The sequence below is a fragment of the Piliocolobus tephrosceles genome, chromosome 16 (genome assembly GCF_002776525.5).
Source record: "Piliocolobus tephrosceles isolate RC106 chromosome 16, ASM277652v3, whole genome shotgun sequence".
NCBI classification, from domain to species: Eukaryota; Metazoa; Chordata; class Mammalia; order Primates; family Cercopithecidae; genus Piliocolobus; species Piliocolobus tephrosceles.
In genome coordinates, this window is record NC_045449.1 from 33,867,653 (window position 1) to 33,882,773 (window position 15,121).

Below are 15,121 nucleotides of genomic sequence, written 5' to 3' on the forward strand. Positions count from 1 at the left end.
GGGTTTCACCATGTTAACCAGGATGGTCTCGATCTCCTGACCTCATGATCCGCCTGCCTCGGCCTCCCTAAGTGCTGGGATTATAGACGTGAGCCACCGCGCCAGGCCTTTTTTTTTTTTTTTTTTTTTTTTTTTTTGTGACAGAGTGGTGCTCTTGTTGCCAAGGCTGGAGTGCAATGGCAATGATCTCAGCTCATTGCAACCTCCTCCTCCAGGGTTCAAGTGATTCTGCCTCAGCCTCCCGAGTAGCTGGGACTACAGGCATGCACCACCATGCCCGGCTAATTTGTATTTGTAGTAGAGATGGGGTTTCACCATGTTAGCCAGGATGGTCTCAATCACCTGACCTCATGATCCGCCCGCCTCGGCCTCCCAAAGTGCTGGGATTACAGGCGTGAGCCATTGCGCCCAGCCAGCTGGGGAATCTTATAAAGAGGTCCCTAGTATGTCTTCCACGTTGAGAATTCCTCCAGGCTTTAGTTTTTTTCTTTATTCTTTGTTTCTTATCCTGTTGTTTTTCCACATATGTTGGTTCTATACTTTGGCGCCCCTCTAGGACAGTAAGGACAACAGGCACCCTACCCTGGTTGCTCTAGGATGCCACCCTACTTGGCCATCATTCTTTCATTTTATACAATCAGGAGAGGATAATCAGAATTCCTTTGTTTCTATGCTCTTTCTTGCTGTTTACCTGGGTATTTGATATTCTCTTTCTAAAATGTTGCAAACAGATCTTAGTCAACAGCAGCAATAAAGGGTGGTGGAAGTCTGCATTTTGGAAACCAACAAAATGGAGTCGAAGTCCTGCATTTTTCTATCACTTATTAGCTAGGAGACTTTGTGCAAGTTACCTAACCTTTCTAAGCCTTAGTTTCCTCATCTGTAAAATAGGGATCAAGTCTTGAAGGGTTGTTGGGAGGCTCATGTAATATTATGTGAAGATAACACCTGGCCCACATGAGCGACTTAATAAATGCTGGCTGTTACTGTTGGGCTCTTTGTTATAAGAACAGTCATTATTTACCTTCCCAGTTACTGAATGGTGTTAAGGAGTCCAGCTGATCTTAAAAAAAAAAAAAAAAGAATGCATTTGCTGAGAAGTACACAAATGAATCCCTCTTTATGAGTGTCAGCCAAGAGAAGCATAAATAGCAAACTCTGCAAAGAAGCACATTCTGACGTAACAGAAGAATGCAATTCAAGAATACAAATTAGGCCGGGCACGGTGGCTCATGCCTGTAATTCTAGCACTTTGGGAGGCCAAGGTGGGTAGATCACCTGAGGTCAGGAGTTTGAGAGCAGCCTGACCAACATAGAGAAACCCCATCTCTACTAAAAATACAAAATGAGCTGGGCATGGTGGTGCATGCCTGTAATCCCAGCTACTCGGGAGGCTGAGGCAGGAGAATTGCTTGAACCAGAGAGATGGGGGTTGTGGTGAGTCGAGATCGTGCCATTGTACACTCTAGCCTGGGCAATAAGAGCGAAACTTCTTCTCAAAAAAAAAAAAAAGAAGAACAAAAAAGAAAAGAAAATAAATTTAACACCAAAATTGCATTTTACAATAAAAGGCATAAATATTAAGAAATTGAAATAATAAAAAGAAAGTCACAGTCCTAGAATATTGCTGGTCTCAATAAATGGCTTTGGATTGTCATAGGCCCTAAGGGAAGCTAGTTCCAAGTAGTATACGTTGGATCTGCCTATTTAGAATTCTAGAAAGAGATGGTAGTTATGTTGAATGTGGCAGCAGGCCGAGGGTCTGAGAGCACAAGGCCGCAACAAGAAATGCAAGGGTTTGAGCAGCAATAAGACAAAGGCCAATTAATCAACAGAAAGCAGGAGTAAATAAATATCAGAGGGCAGAACAAGATAGTATGACCAAAGTACATGCAAACAGTCTGCAGGGAGCAGAGCTATTGATCTGTCAAACAGTTGGCTTGAGAGAGGGTCACAGAAAATGTGGAAGAAGAGGTAGAATTGGAGGGACAGCAGAAAGGTACCAAGAGCCAGGAGAGGAGGAGAGCTCGCAGTGCAGAAGCAATATCCTCTCTCAGCTTCAATAGCTATTTATCTCTCTCACCTGGTGAGAATGTGTCCGTAGTGAGCCCAGTCTATAATCTTGCAGGTAATAGTGATTGGATGGATAGGAGTGGGGCTGAGACATTACAAGGTTCTCAGGAAAAATATTTCAGGACAGTCTTCACAGGCTTCTTGGATCCAGGTTTACCCAGATGTCATTGATAGAAGGAGAGGTCTTAATTGGAGCATGGATCTGATCAGTAAATCCCCCATGGGCAGTCCTCAGGTCCATAGCTTTCCCAGTTAACAAAACAGTAGGATTATCCATGGTCACTTTCTGAAAACATTATTTAGCGTATCTAGCAGTCTTCTTGGTTATAGTCCAAACAGGGAAATAGATGAAACATTCTGTCCTGGGGTCAAGTTTTCCTTTTAGATGTGCAATGCCAAATGTATATTTTTTTATTTACTTTTGAGACAGGGTCTCCCTCTGTCACCCAGACTGGAGGGCAGTGGTGTAATCTCAGCTCACTGCAGCCTTGGACTCCCTGGCTCAAGCCATCCTCCCACCTCAAGCCATCCTCCCACCTCAGCCTCCTGAGTAGCTGGGACCAAGGCGCACACCACCATGCTAGACTAACTTTTTGTATTTTTTGTAAAAGATGGGGTTTTGCCATGTTACCCAGGCCGGTCTCAAACTTCTGGGCTCAGATAATCCACCAGCTTGGCCTCCCAAAGTGCTGGGATTACAGGCGCGAGCCACTGTGCCCCGACTTGTACAAATTATTTAACCAGTCTGAGTCTTGTTCTCCTCACTAGAAAAATGGAGAGAATATCTATTGCAAAGAGTTGTTATGAAGGTTAAATGACAGACATCTCACCATTCCTGACACATTGAAGCTAAGAGCACTCAGTAAGTGGTCTTTCTCTTTTCTTTCTGCTGATCCTTGATTGAAAGAGCTATATCTTGGTTGGGCGCAGTGGCTCACGCCTGTAATCCCAGCACTTCGGGAGTGAGGCTGAGGTGGGCAGATCACCTGACGTCAGAGTTGAAGACCAGCCTGGCCAACCTGGCAAAACCACTTCTCTGCTAAAAATACACAAAATTAGCCAGGAATGGTGGCATGGACTTGTAGTCCCAGCTACTCGGGAGTCTGAGGCAGGAAAATCGCTTGAACCTGGGAGGCAGAGGTTGCAGTGAACCACAGTCATACCACTGCACTCCAGTCTGGGTGACAGAGTGAGACTCCGTCTCAGGAAAAAAAAAAAAAGACAGAAACAGCTGTATCTCATTTCTTATTGTGAGGTTCCCTCCATCTAGCAACCTACCTGGACTTTTTGGACATACTTGGCTGCTATCTTGATCCTAGGTGCTCTCATAAGAACATAGAGAAATTTGTAATTACGGCATGGTAGAAAGAGTAATTGCTCCCTCAAAATGGCCATGATCTAATCTCTGGAACCTGTGAATATATTACTTTTTTTTTTTTTTATTTTTTGAGACAGAGTCTCGCTCTGTCGCCCAGGCTGGAGTGCAGTGGCTGGATCTCAGCTCACTGCAAGCTCCACCTCCCGGGTTCACGCCATTCTCCTGCTTCAGCCTCCTGAGTAGCTGGGATTACAGGCGCCCGCCACCTCACCCAGCTAATTTTTTTTGTATTTTTAGTAGAGATGGGGTTTCACCATGTTAGCCAGGATGGTCTCGACCTCCTGACCTCGTGATCCGCCCGTCTCGGCCTCCCAAAGTGCTGGGATTACAGGTGTGAGCCACCGCGCCCAGCCATGAATATATTACCTTACTTGGCTCTTTGCAGATGTGACTTTGCAGATGTGATTAGGGTTAAGGACCTTGACATGGGGTTTCCTGGGTGGGCCCAACCTAACCAATGAGCCCTGAAAAGCACTGAACCTTTCCCAGCTGAGGTCAGTCAGAGTGAGATGCGACTGGAGAAGGGTCAAAGAGATGTGTATGTGAAAAGGACTCACTGCTGCTTCCTTTGAAAACAGAAAGGAACCATGAGCCAAGCAATGAAAGTATCCTGTAGGAGCTAGAAAAGGCTGGAAACCAACTGGGTTCGGTGGTTTGTGCCAGAAATTCCAGTGCTTTGGGAGACCCAGGTAGGAGGAACGCTTGAACCCAGGAGCTCAAGACCAGCCTGGGCAACATAGGAAGACCCTGTCTCTGTAAAAATAAGCATGGTGTGCCTGTAGCCCTAGCTACTCGGGAGGCTGAGGGGGAGAGTTACTTGAGCCCAGGAGTTCCAGTTTGCAGTGAGCTATGATTGTCCCACTGCACTTCAGACTGAGTGACAGCGAGAAACCTCATTTCTTCAAAAAATAAAAAAGTCAGCAGAGCGCAATGGCTCATGCCTGTAATTCCAGCAGTTTGGAGGGCCAAGGCAGGTGGATCACCTGAGGTCAGGAGTTCTAGACCAGCCTGGCTAACATGGTGAAACCCCATCTCTACTAAAAAAAAAAAATACAAAAATTAGCCAGGCATGGTGGCAGGTGCCTGTAATCCCAGCTACTCAGGGGGGCCGAGGCAGGAGAATCGCTTGAACCTGGGAAGCAGAGGTTGCAGTGAGCCGAGATTGTGCTATCACACTCCAGCTTGAAGGACAAGAGTGAGACTTCACCTCAAAAAAAAAAAATTATAGGGAACAGGTTCTCTAGAGCTTCTGCAAAGGAATGAAACCTTGCTAATATCTTGATCTTAGCCCAGTGAGGTTTGTGTCGGACTTCTAACCTACTGAACACCAAGATAATATATTTGTTTTATTTAGGCCACTGAATTTGTGACAATTTGTTTTAGCAGCAATAGAAAACTAACATATACAGGCACTGAAAAGGGCTCAAGACCATGAGGGTAATTGACAGTATGACTAGATGACTCATAACCAAGCAATATGTGTGGATGATGATTTCATAAAAAAATGATCTATCTTCCTAACTCCTCTTAAGTATTATTCAAAAATAATGTTTTTTTTAATTTATTATATTCAATTTAAAAATACAGATTTGGCCAATCAAACCTATTTGCCCTTCCTTAAGAGTAATAAAAGCATTTTCTTAAAATGTGTGGTGATAAAATAAGGTATGCGTGGTAGGGGTTCCAGGTTGAGCCTAAGCTGTGTCTGCACACTGAATTCAAACATGTCGGGCCATCTCATGAGCTGGCCACGATTCTAGCCACAGAAAGGGATAATGTGCTTCATGGAATGTATAATAATTGGATTCCTCAGGGCTCATGTGCTGTGCCTAGGGGTGCGTAAAACTGAGACTCCCAGGAAATGGCAATTCATTCAAGTTACCTTTAGTAATAAATGATTGATTGCAAAGGCACATATTCATGGAAACCCAGGAAAGCCTGAGCAATCAGGGTCAGGAAGAAAGGACTAAGAAGGTGGCTATAGATTCAAGGCAGTTCCAAGACCTTAGCCACGGGATTTTTGAATCTTTACTCTTATATGACTCAGACACTCCCTTTGTGTCTGCCACACTCTGTGCTCACAACAGACTGGCGTTCATACCATCTCATCTGTGTCTTTTCTGCATCATAGGTTCTGCTTACTCATAACTAGGCTTACTCATAACCTGACTTTAGCCAAACCTTTGATTCATTCAAGTCCTCTCTTGACTTCTCCAGCTTCTCTTGACCCCATAGCCTTTCAATTCTATTCATGCATTTATTTGCTAATTTGAAAAATATCTATGGTGCACCTATAATGTGCCCCCATGCACTTGATTATCTAGTCAGAGAGACAACAATCAACCAACCAAATAAATACAAAAGTGTTGCAGTCGCATTCCAAGGGACTCAGCTTATTTGCTCAAACAAAGCCTTGGGATGTACCGCTGGATGCTCCGTGAACTGGCTGCCTTCAGGAGCAGCAGCAGCAACGAACTGACCATCCTGTTTAATATCATGTGACCTTTCCCTCCCCACAAAATCCAGATACAGCTAATGAAACTACGGATTGGCATTTGACCAAGGACAATTAATATATTGGCTGGCCAGCAACCAGCAGTTTAATTCAAATTAATAAGCTACCCTTAGAAGGAAGAAATTACAGCATAACAGACATTATACAGAATTGACATGTTTACCACAGGGGGATAAATTTTATATTCCAGAGTTATCATCTAAATGTAGAAGGACTTCATCCATAGAGAACTTTCTCATTGTGAAAGAGAAAGAGGGCACTTGTTTGATTCAGGAACTCGAAGCAGGGAGCAGGGCAGAAAGCAGGGTTGGTTTTGTATAGAGCACAGGGCTGTGTTTATCACTCAAATGATGGCCAGAGTGAGGCTTAGGGAAACTGGGCCACTTTCCTTGCAGGAAAGTATCATAGACCCAGTTAGGATTAAACCAGTTTTAGTTTTCATGCAGTTTGCTTCTCAGGGATTCTCTGGGACCGTCCTTGGTCTGGGCCCAAGTGTATATGTTTCAACACAGCACTGACTCTTATGCCAGACTCCAGGTTGTCATGTTTATCGTAAGCAATTTTCTTTACAAAAAAATTGAATTAGGCTGGACGCGGTGGCTCACACCTGTAATCCCAGCACTTTGGTAGGCCGAGGCAGGCGGATCACCTGAGGTCAGTAGTTCGAGACCAGCCTAACCAATATGAGGAAACCCTGTCTCTACTAAAAATACAAAAATTAGCTGGGTGTGGTGGCAGGCGCCTGTAATCCCAGCTACTCAGGAGGCTAAGGCAAGAGAATCGCTTGAACCCAGGAGGCTGAGGTTGCAGTGAGCCGAGATTGCACCACTGCACTCCAGCCTGGGCAACAAGAGCAAAACTCTGTCTCAAAAAAAAAAAAAAAAAAAAAAAAGAATTTAATTAACTTTTTTTTTTTTTGAGACAGGATCTCTCTCTGTTGCCCAGGCTGGAGTGCAGTGGCATGATCATAGCTCACTGTAACCTCCACCTCCTGGACCCAAGCAATCCTCCCACTTCAGCCTCTCAAGGAGCTAGGACTACAGGTATAGGCCACCATGCCAGCCTAAGCCTTAGGCAGTTTTCAACGAAGAATTTTAGAGATGCCATGGCATTTTAGACAAGCCATACAAAGGCATCATGGCACAACGATAGCACACGACCTTGAGTTCTCCTGCTGGAACCCACAGTTAGGAGTTTATGTACAGAAGGTCAGACTGAAAGGCGGCCCCTTACACTGTTGACTGTGGGTTGGCAACAAAGTTGGCATGGCTCAATTAGCTATAGGTTCTGTGTCATGTCACTGCTGTGGCTGGAAAGGTGATAAGGCTCCAGGAGTGTTGAATAGTAACAGCATTTTTCTTTTCTTTTCTTTTCTTTTTTTTTTTTCTTTTTTTGAGACAGAGTTTCACTCTTGTTGCCCAGGCTGGAGTGCAACGGTGTGATCTCAGCTCACTGCAACCTCCGCCTCCCAGGTTCAAGGAATTCTCCTGCCTCAGCCTCCCAAGTAGCTGGGATTACAGGTATGCGCCACCACACCTGGCTAATTTTTTTGTATTTTTAGTAGAGACAGGGTTTCACCATGTTGGCCAGGCTGGTTTTGAACTCCTGACCTCAGGTGATCCACCCACCTTGGTCTCCCAAAGTGCTGGGATTACAGGCATGAACCACCACACCCAGCCACAGTAACAGCATTTTCTGAGAAGCAGATTGACTAAAGGGCTGGCAGCTCCTGGGAGTTTGTGTACTCTGCTTTTGGAAATAAAATATTGGCACATTTGTTCTGTTGTCTGAAGATAGCCTTCATTTTGAAATAGAAACACACAGAGAACTAAGTTTTCTCTGAGACCATCAGGTGGTGTGTCCCAAAGCTGACTTGGAAAGAAATACTTGGAAAGAAGTACAACAAAGTTACTTGGGGTTATTGTGGTTTATGCAGACCCAGTCACAGTCCTGGAATGCCGAAGCGGGAATCCAGAACTACAGATCTGCCAAGAACAAAACATGGACAGCAAATTGGATGTATTATCCTTCATTATGAGAGCCCAGGGGTTGAGGAAAGACAAGCATGAAAGATATTTCAGTGTTTGGAAGACCTCTAGCTGCTAGAGACCACTGGCATCCCCCATCCCCTCTTTGTAAGATCCTTAGGGGCTGTCTGGTTCAGCTTTCTCATGTTACTCGTATAAATACCAAGTCCCAGAGAAACGAACAAATCTTGCCTACTTCAATTAATGGTTGAAACATGAATAAGACTCGTGGGATGACCTCCTTTTTAAATGAGATCTGGCAGGAAATGATCATGGTCAGAGCTGAAATGTCTTTTGTGTGAGCATCACATTTACACACATGCTGAGAATCCATGTGTTCAACAGGTCGTCAGCATGTAGCGAGGGTGTTGTTAAAGTTGTCCTAGGACAATGACTGGTGAATGGTATCATTTAATCATGGAGTTGGGCAAGCCAGAAGCCTCAGTGGCCCTTGATCCCTGCCCACATCCAGTCTATCACCAAGTCTTGTCAATACTGCCTTCTATCCACTTCTTTTTCTTCAGAACTGGGCTCACTATCATCTTCTCTTGCCAGGGCTTCTGGGACGGTGTTCTAATGGTCTGCCCACATTTCCACTGCCAGCAATTTACTTTTCTCACAGCAGCTGATGGTCTTCCCTCTACAGCCTTATTTATTTATTTACTTATTTATTTTATTTTTTTGAGACAGAGTCTTGCTCTGTCACCCAGGCTGGAATGCAGTGGCATGATCTCAGCTCACTGCAAGCTCTGCCTTCCAGGTTCACACCATTCTCCTGCCTCAGCCTCCTGAGTAGCTGGGATTACAGGCACCCGCCACCACGCCCGGCTAATTTTTTTGTATTTTTAGTAGAGACTGGGTTTCACCATGTTAGCCAGGATGGTCTTGATCTCCTGACCTCATGATCCACCTGTCTCAGCCTCCCAAAGTGCTGGGATTATAGGCGTGAGCTACCACGCCCGGCCTATTTTTTTATTGTTAATTAATGAACTCTCTTCTTAGAGGAGTTTCATAGGTTTACAGAAAACTGAGCACTTAGTACAGGGAGTTCATTTATACCTACTTTCTATGCCACTCACAGTTCCCCCTGTGAGTGGCATCTTGAATTAGTGTGGTACATTTCTTACAACTGATAAACCAATATTGATACTTATTATTAACCGAAGACTGTTATTATGAACCAAAGTTTACATTATGGTTTACTCTCCTGTTGTATAGTAAATGTATGACATGTATCCACCATTGCAGTATCATACAGAATAGTCTCACTGCCCTAAAAATCCCTCATGCGTCATCCCTTGCCAGTGATTTTTTCAAAAAGTCGATCCTATGGCCGGGTGCGGTGGCTCACGCCTATAATCCCAGCACTTTGGGAGGCCAAGGCAGAAGGATCACTTGAGGCCAGTCTGGGCAATACAGTGAGACCCCATCTCTACAAAAAAATTAAAAAGTTATCCAGGTGTGGTGGTGTGGTGGTGTGCACCTGTAGTCCTAGCTACTCAGGAGGCTGAGGTGGGAGGATTGCTTGAGCCCAGGAGTTCGAGGCTGCAGTGAGCCATGATTGCAACACTGCACTCCAGCCTGGACAACAGAGTGAGACTCCATCTCAAAAAAAAAAAAAAAAAATCAAAATGCAGATTTTATTACAGCAAAACACACCTCCAAAAATGCAGATCTTCTGTCTTTCCCCTCACTCAGCCTCACCTTGTTCCACTATCTAGCATCTGTCTCCAACCATACAGGTTTTTTTGTTTCAATTCCTCAAGCCACACTCAATTCTGTCTTAGAGTTTTGCTCATGTTGTTTCTTCTTCATGAAACATCCCTTTCTACCTCCCGGCCCCAACTCTAGGTCTTATCATAGCTGCCTCCTTCCTAAGCTGTGAGCTCCTCACTGGCAAACCTGTGTCATTGTAGCCATGGTACCCAGCACATAGTGGATGTGTAATAAATGTTTGCTGAATAATATTAATAATTAAGTTACTAGATGAAGAGAACAATAGCGCAGTTTCATTTGATTGTGTGGAGCTTGGGAAGGGTACCGAAAGTTTGCAGTGATGGCTAAGGGATGAAAGGGAAGGAAATGCTGATAGGTAAAAAGTAAAAAGGTTTATTCAACAGGCTGAGAACACACCTAAAAATCTGTAGAGGCGGCCAGGCATAGTGGCTCAGGACTGTAGTCCCAGCACTTTGGGAAGCCAAGGGGAGAGGATTGCTTGATCCCAGGAGTTTGAGACCAGCCTAGACAACATGACAAGACCCTGTCTCTACAAAAAGAAAAAAGAGGCCGGGCGCGGTGGCTCAAGCCTGTAATCCCAGCACTTTGGGAGGCCGAGACGGGCGGATCACGAGGTCAGGAGATCGAAACCATCCTGGCTAACACGGTGAAATCCCGTCTCTACTAAAAAAATACAAAAAAACTAGCCAGGCGAGGTGGCGGGCGCCTGTAGTCCCAGCTACTCGGGAGGCTGAGGCAGGAGAATGGAGTAAACCCAGGAGGCGGAGCTTGCAGTGAGCTGAGATCTGGCCACTGCACTCCAGCCTGGGCGATAGAGCGAGACTCCATCTCAAAAAACAAAAAAAAGAAAAAAGAGAAAATTTTAATTAGCTATACGTGTAATACCAGCTACTTGGGAGGCTGAGGCAGAAGGATGCTTGAGCCCGTGAGTTTGAGGCTACAGTGAGCCATGATCATGCCACTGCACCCCAGCATGGGTAAAAGAATAAGAGTCTGTCTCAAAAAAGAAAAGAAAATTTGTAGAGGCCTCAACCCATCAGATGGTGTCAGGGGAAAGAGCTGGATGAATAGTTACAGTGATAAAGAGTTTAAGATTTGCAGGGTGGAACTGTTCTGGTAGTGACAAAGTCCAGGGTGTGGCCGTAGGAGTCCACTGAAGAGAACTGAAGTGTAGATGCTGAGTATGAAAGGTCAGGAAACTAAGAAGCTGGGTCATTGAGTGGGTGGCCCACAAAGTCAGCAAAATCTCCCTTCTGCCCAGGAAGAAGAAGTGAGACAGGTATTTAAGAAATATGGTTGATGGATGACAGAGATGAAAGGAGAGAAGTTGATGAGTTGGATGTCATGGACTTCAGTGGGGCAGAGGTTTTTCATAGGGGAGAAATTGTTAGGAGGGTCTTAGGGAACTGGAAGAATGTTGTTGCTAGTGCCTCCCTGTATTGGGGGCATGAAAGAATAAATAGCTTCTACTCGAAAGAAGTACAGGGGAAGTGGTAACCTTAGGGGAAAGCCAGGTTTCAGTTCAGGCTAGAAGGTGAGGGAGTTTGCAGGGTCTCTGGTTGCATGTAACAGAAACCAGCTCCAGCTATCTGTGGACAGTAGTGAGTGATAGTTTGAGGGAGTTGGGTATCTTGGACACTTGCACAAGATGGTAGCCATAGGCCTATCATTACGGGGAGAAGATGCTATGACGGTCCTGATGAGCTGGGAAGGCACTCCAAAAAGGTGTCCACTTTAGATAGTTCTGTGAAGAAGTTAAGGAAGTAGGAGAATTCACCAACAGACAGGGGTTCAATAGGACACAAATATTAATAGAATGTCTGGGGAAGTAGAGAGAAACAGACGTACAGAGAAGTATGTGGATTAGAGTGGTCTGTGGGTTCCAAGTGTTGGTATCAGGAAGGTGGTATCTACAATGGTAGATACAGGAGGACCTACAAGCACATGATGATATTTGTCCTGTTTGTCCAGCCCCTATTCTATTCCAAATATCTGTCTGCTCCTTGATTCATCTTCACCCCTTGAATTCGAGTCTTTCCTTTGTGTGTGTGTGGTGGGGGAGAATGAGGGGGAGGGGCAGAGTCTTGCCCTGTTGCCCAGGCTGGAGTGCAGTGATGCAATCATAGCTCAGTGCAGTCTTAAACTCCTGAACTCAATCAATCCTCCCGCCTCACACTCCTGGGTAGCTGGACATACAGGGGCGCTACCACACATGACTAATTTAAAAAAAAAAATTTATAGCGATGGGAGTCTCACTGTGTTGCCCAGGCTGGTCTGGATCTCCTGGCTTCAAGCAATCTTCCCACCTTGGCTTCTCAGAGTATTGGGATTACAGGCATGAGCCTGGCTGAATTTGAATTTCTGACTTTCTTTGCCTCATCCCTTTTCTTTGCCCCAGAACATCTCTTAGAGCTTCACTGTGCCACCAAGCCTTCTGCTACCTCCCTAAGAAGCTGCACCCTGGATTATTTCTTAAACACCCACTGTGCGGGTTGGATGCTGACCCAGTCTGCTCCACTGAGCCCTGTGAAGCCCCCACCATGTTCTAACTTACCATATTATATTGTAATATTTTTGTGTGTCTCTCTTGTGTTCTAATCTATGAGTTTCAAGAGCAGGCATCATTTCTTGTTCTTATTTACAGTCCTCCCCTGTAATGTCTAGCACATTGATTGTGACCTAGGCAGGGATGGATTTGAATGACTGACTGAACGAATGACTGAGTGAGTGAATGGACTTTGATTTCTTATTGTCCTGTTCCTGTGGTCTAGAAATGTTGGACTCAGAGGTACCCTCTCTGGCAAGACTTTCCCATTCTTGCCCACCCTTTTATCTGATTACTGATTTCCTGGTCTTGCCAGACATAGAGCTTTTGCTGGGCTAAAGAAACCCAGCTGGAGAGATACGCTGTCCCAATTCTTCCTGGCCTGCCTTCCCAGGATCCTCCTAGAATATGGGTCTGAGGCATATCGAATGTTTTCTCCACTTCCTAAAATGACATCTCTATAATATAGGCTGAGTCCCCATCCCTGAACACTTGGGTTAGGGCCAGGATAACCTGGTCCATATTCTCCAGACTGATTCTTTTCCCACCTTCAACACATCTACCATTCTAGCAGAAGGGAAGCCCAGGTTAAGTGAACAGAGTGGCTGAGAAGTTACATGGCCATGATAATGCCTGATTTCAGGAAAGGAATTACTTCTGGAATAGCAGGGAGATGACACAAGAGCAGGCACAGACTATGGGAGCTTCAACTGTATGGGTGATCTTTCATTTCTAAGGTGGGTACTACACATTCGTGATTCCTTAAATCTCTCTCTCTTTTTTTTTTTGAAATGGATTCTCACCCTGTCACCCAGGTTGGTATAAACATTTTGTAATCCTGAAACATTTCAATGACAAAGCTTAGAATGAGAGGTACTCAACTTTTGCCTTAGCAAGATGCCTGCAGGCGGACCTGGGGATAGAGACAGCAGTGGTTAATGGACTCTAGGGATTTAGGGGAATTGAATCAAAGTGTTCAGCAGAGAGAGGACAAAGGGGCAGCAGAGGGCTTCTGGGCTCAGGGCCAACATCTTGGACCACAAGGCTATAAGCTCAGTTTGACTGACTGTAAAAGCCTGTGAATCTATTGTGTTCACCGGCAAAAATCTTCAAAATAGGCAATCCCCAGCTTATTAGTTTATTTGTTGGTCTGTTGTCTGGAACTGGGAATGAGTTTTCCTATAGAAACAATATTACAAATGGTGGCTCTGCCCCAAGGCCAGCCCACAAAAGCTCACAGAACCGTAATGTACCTGAAATATTGTACTCATAATACTAAAGATTCTGACCACTATTTATAAAAGCGTTTCTGTGGGAAAGTGCATTTCGAGATTTAATGCCGGTAACACATATTCCTCAGCCCTGTGAGTCCTCTGGACTCTTGACCTTACTCCCACTGTGCTGATTCTTATCAGAATGGCACCATAAGCGCTGGCACCATAAGCAGCAGGAAGGCAAGTTAGTTGCTTTCTGTTGCTACAGAATTCAAGCTGAAGTTTCAAGCAATTCATCTTCACTGAGCTGACCCCGACCCCTACCATGTACCCCGGCCTGTGATCTAAGTTTAGCCTTTTAAACACAACAAAGAGACTCTTATGCAAAACATGCCTTGTGCACCCTATCCCAAGCCAACACATAAACTCTGTCGCATTAGGAACTCAATTTGGATGTTTCTGGAATGTCATAGATGAGCGGGAGTCTTCGTTTCATGAGGAAAATGGTCTGGAAAATTTTGGGACTAGTAAAATCCCTGAGACACTGGAAAGGGACAGCTTTTGAACAGGGCTTCGCATAATCAAGTGGAGAAGTCACCTGATGTTGACTGAAAGGAGATGAGAAATGTCCCTAAGGAGGTCAGGCATGGTGGCTCACCCGTGTAATCCCAGTGCTTTGTTGGCCGAGGTGGGTGGATCACTTGAGGTCAGGATTCACAACGTCGGGAGTTTGAGACCAGCCTGGCCAACATGGTGAAACCCCGTGTCTACTAAAAATACAAAAATTAGCCGGGCATGGTGGTGCCCGCCTGTAATCCCAGCTACTTGAGAAGCTGAGGCATGAGAATAGCTTGAACCCAGGAGGCAGAGGTTGCAGTGAGCCCAGATCATACCACTGCACTCTAGCCTGGGTGACAGAGCCAGGCTCTGGCTAAAAAAAAAAAAAAAAAAGGTCCCTAAGGTTAGAACACTGGTGTCGTTGGCAAGGACAAGTATCTCTGAGTATCATACAGATACTCAAATACTCTCACTTAGAGAGTTCAGGTGGAGAACTGAAATCTGAAAGATCCACATGACACTCTGGGGGCCTAAAAACTATGATTTCTTCATAGACAAAACATCTTTTCTGTTGGCTATGAAGATTGTAACTGTAGGAAACTTTCTCACTATATCCAGAGCCCCAGCCTCAGTGATAGAGGACAATGACATGTGGTGGTCCTGTTGGCCTGGAGAAGTAGCGAGGATTCAAGATTAGAGGCTGGGAGAGTTGCAGAAGCCGTTGAAGGACAGCATGAGTCCCTGGGACACTCAGGACTAGAGTCACTTTGGGCAGTTCAGGCTTCAAGCCCTAGTGCCACACAGGGCTTATTCTGGTAAAGCACTCTGATTGGGACAATACCTTTCCTCTATGGTGTACAGTCTTGATGGGACTAGAAATCGAACTGCCTTGTTCTTTCCTAGCCAGGGAGTGAGGTGAACAGATTGTCTCCTTAGATTTGAATCTTGAGGCTGGGCATGGTGGCTCACACCTGTAATCCTAGCACTTCGGGAGGCCAAGGCTGATGGACTGCCTGAGCACAGGACTTCAAGACCAGCCTGAGCAACATGGCAAAACCCTGTCTGTACAAAAAA

The 15,121-nt window shown here is 45.2% G+C and overlaps 1 pseudogene; it reads right to left on the reverse strand.

The window, feature by feature from the left end:
• Window positions 1-7,908: 7,908 nt before the first annotated feature.
• The window catches only part of LOC111537260, a 151,613-nt pseudogene continuing 144,400 nt past the window's right edge, over window positions 7,909-15,121 (reverse strand).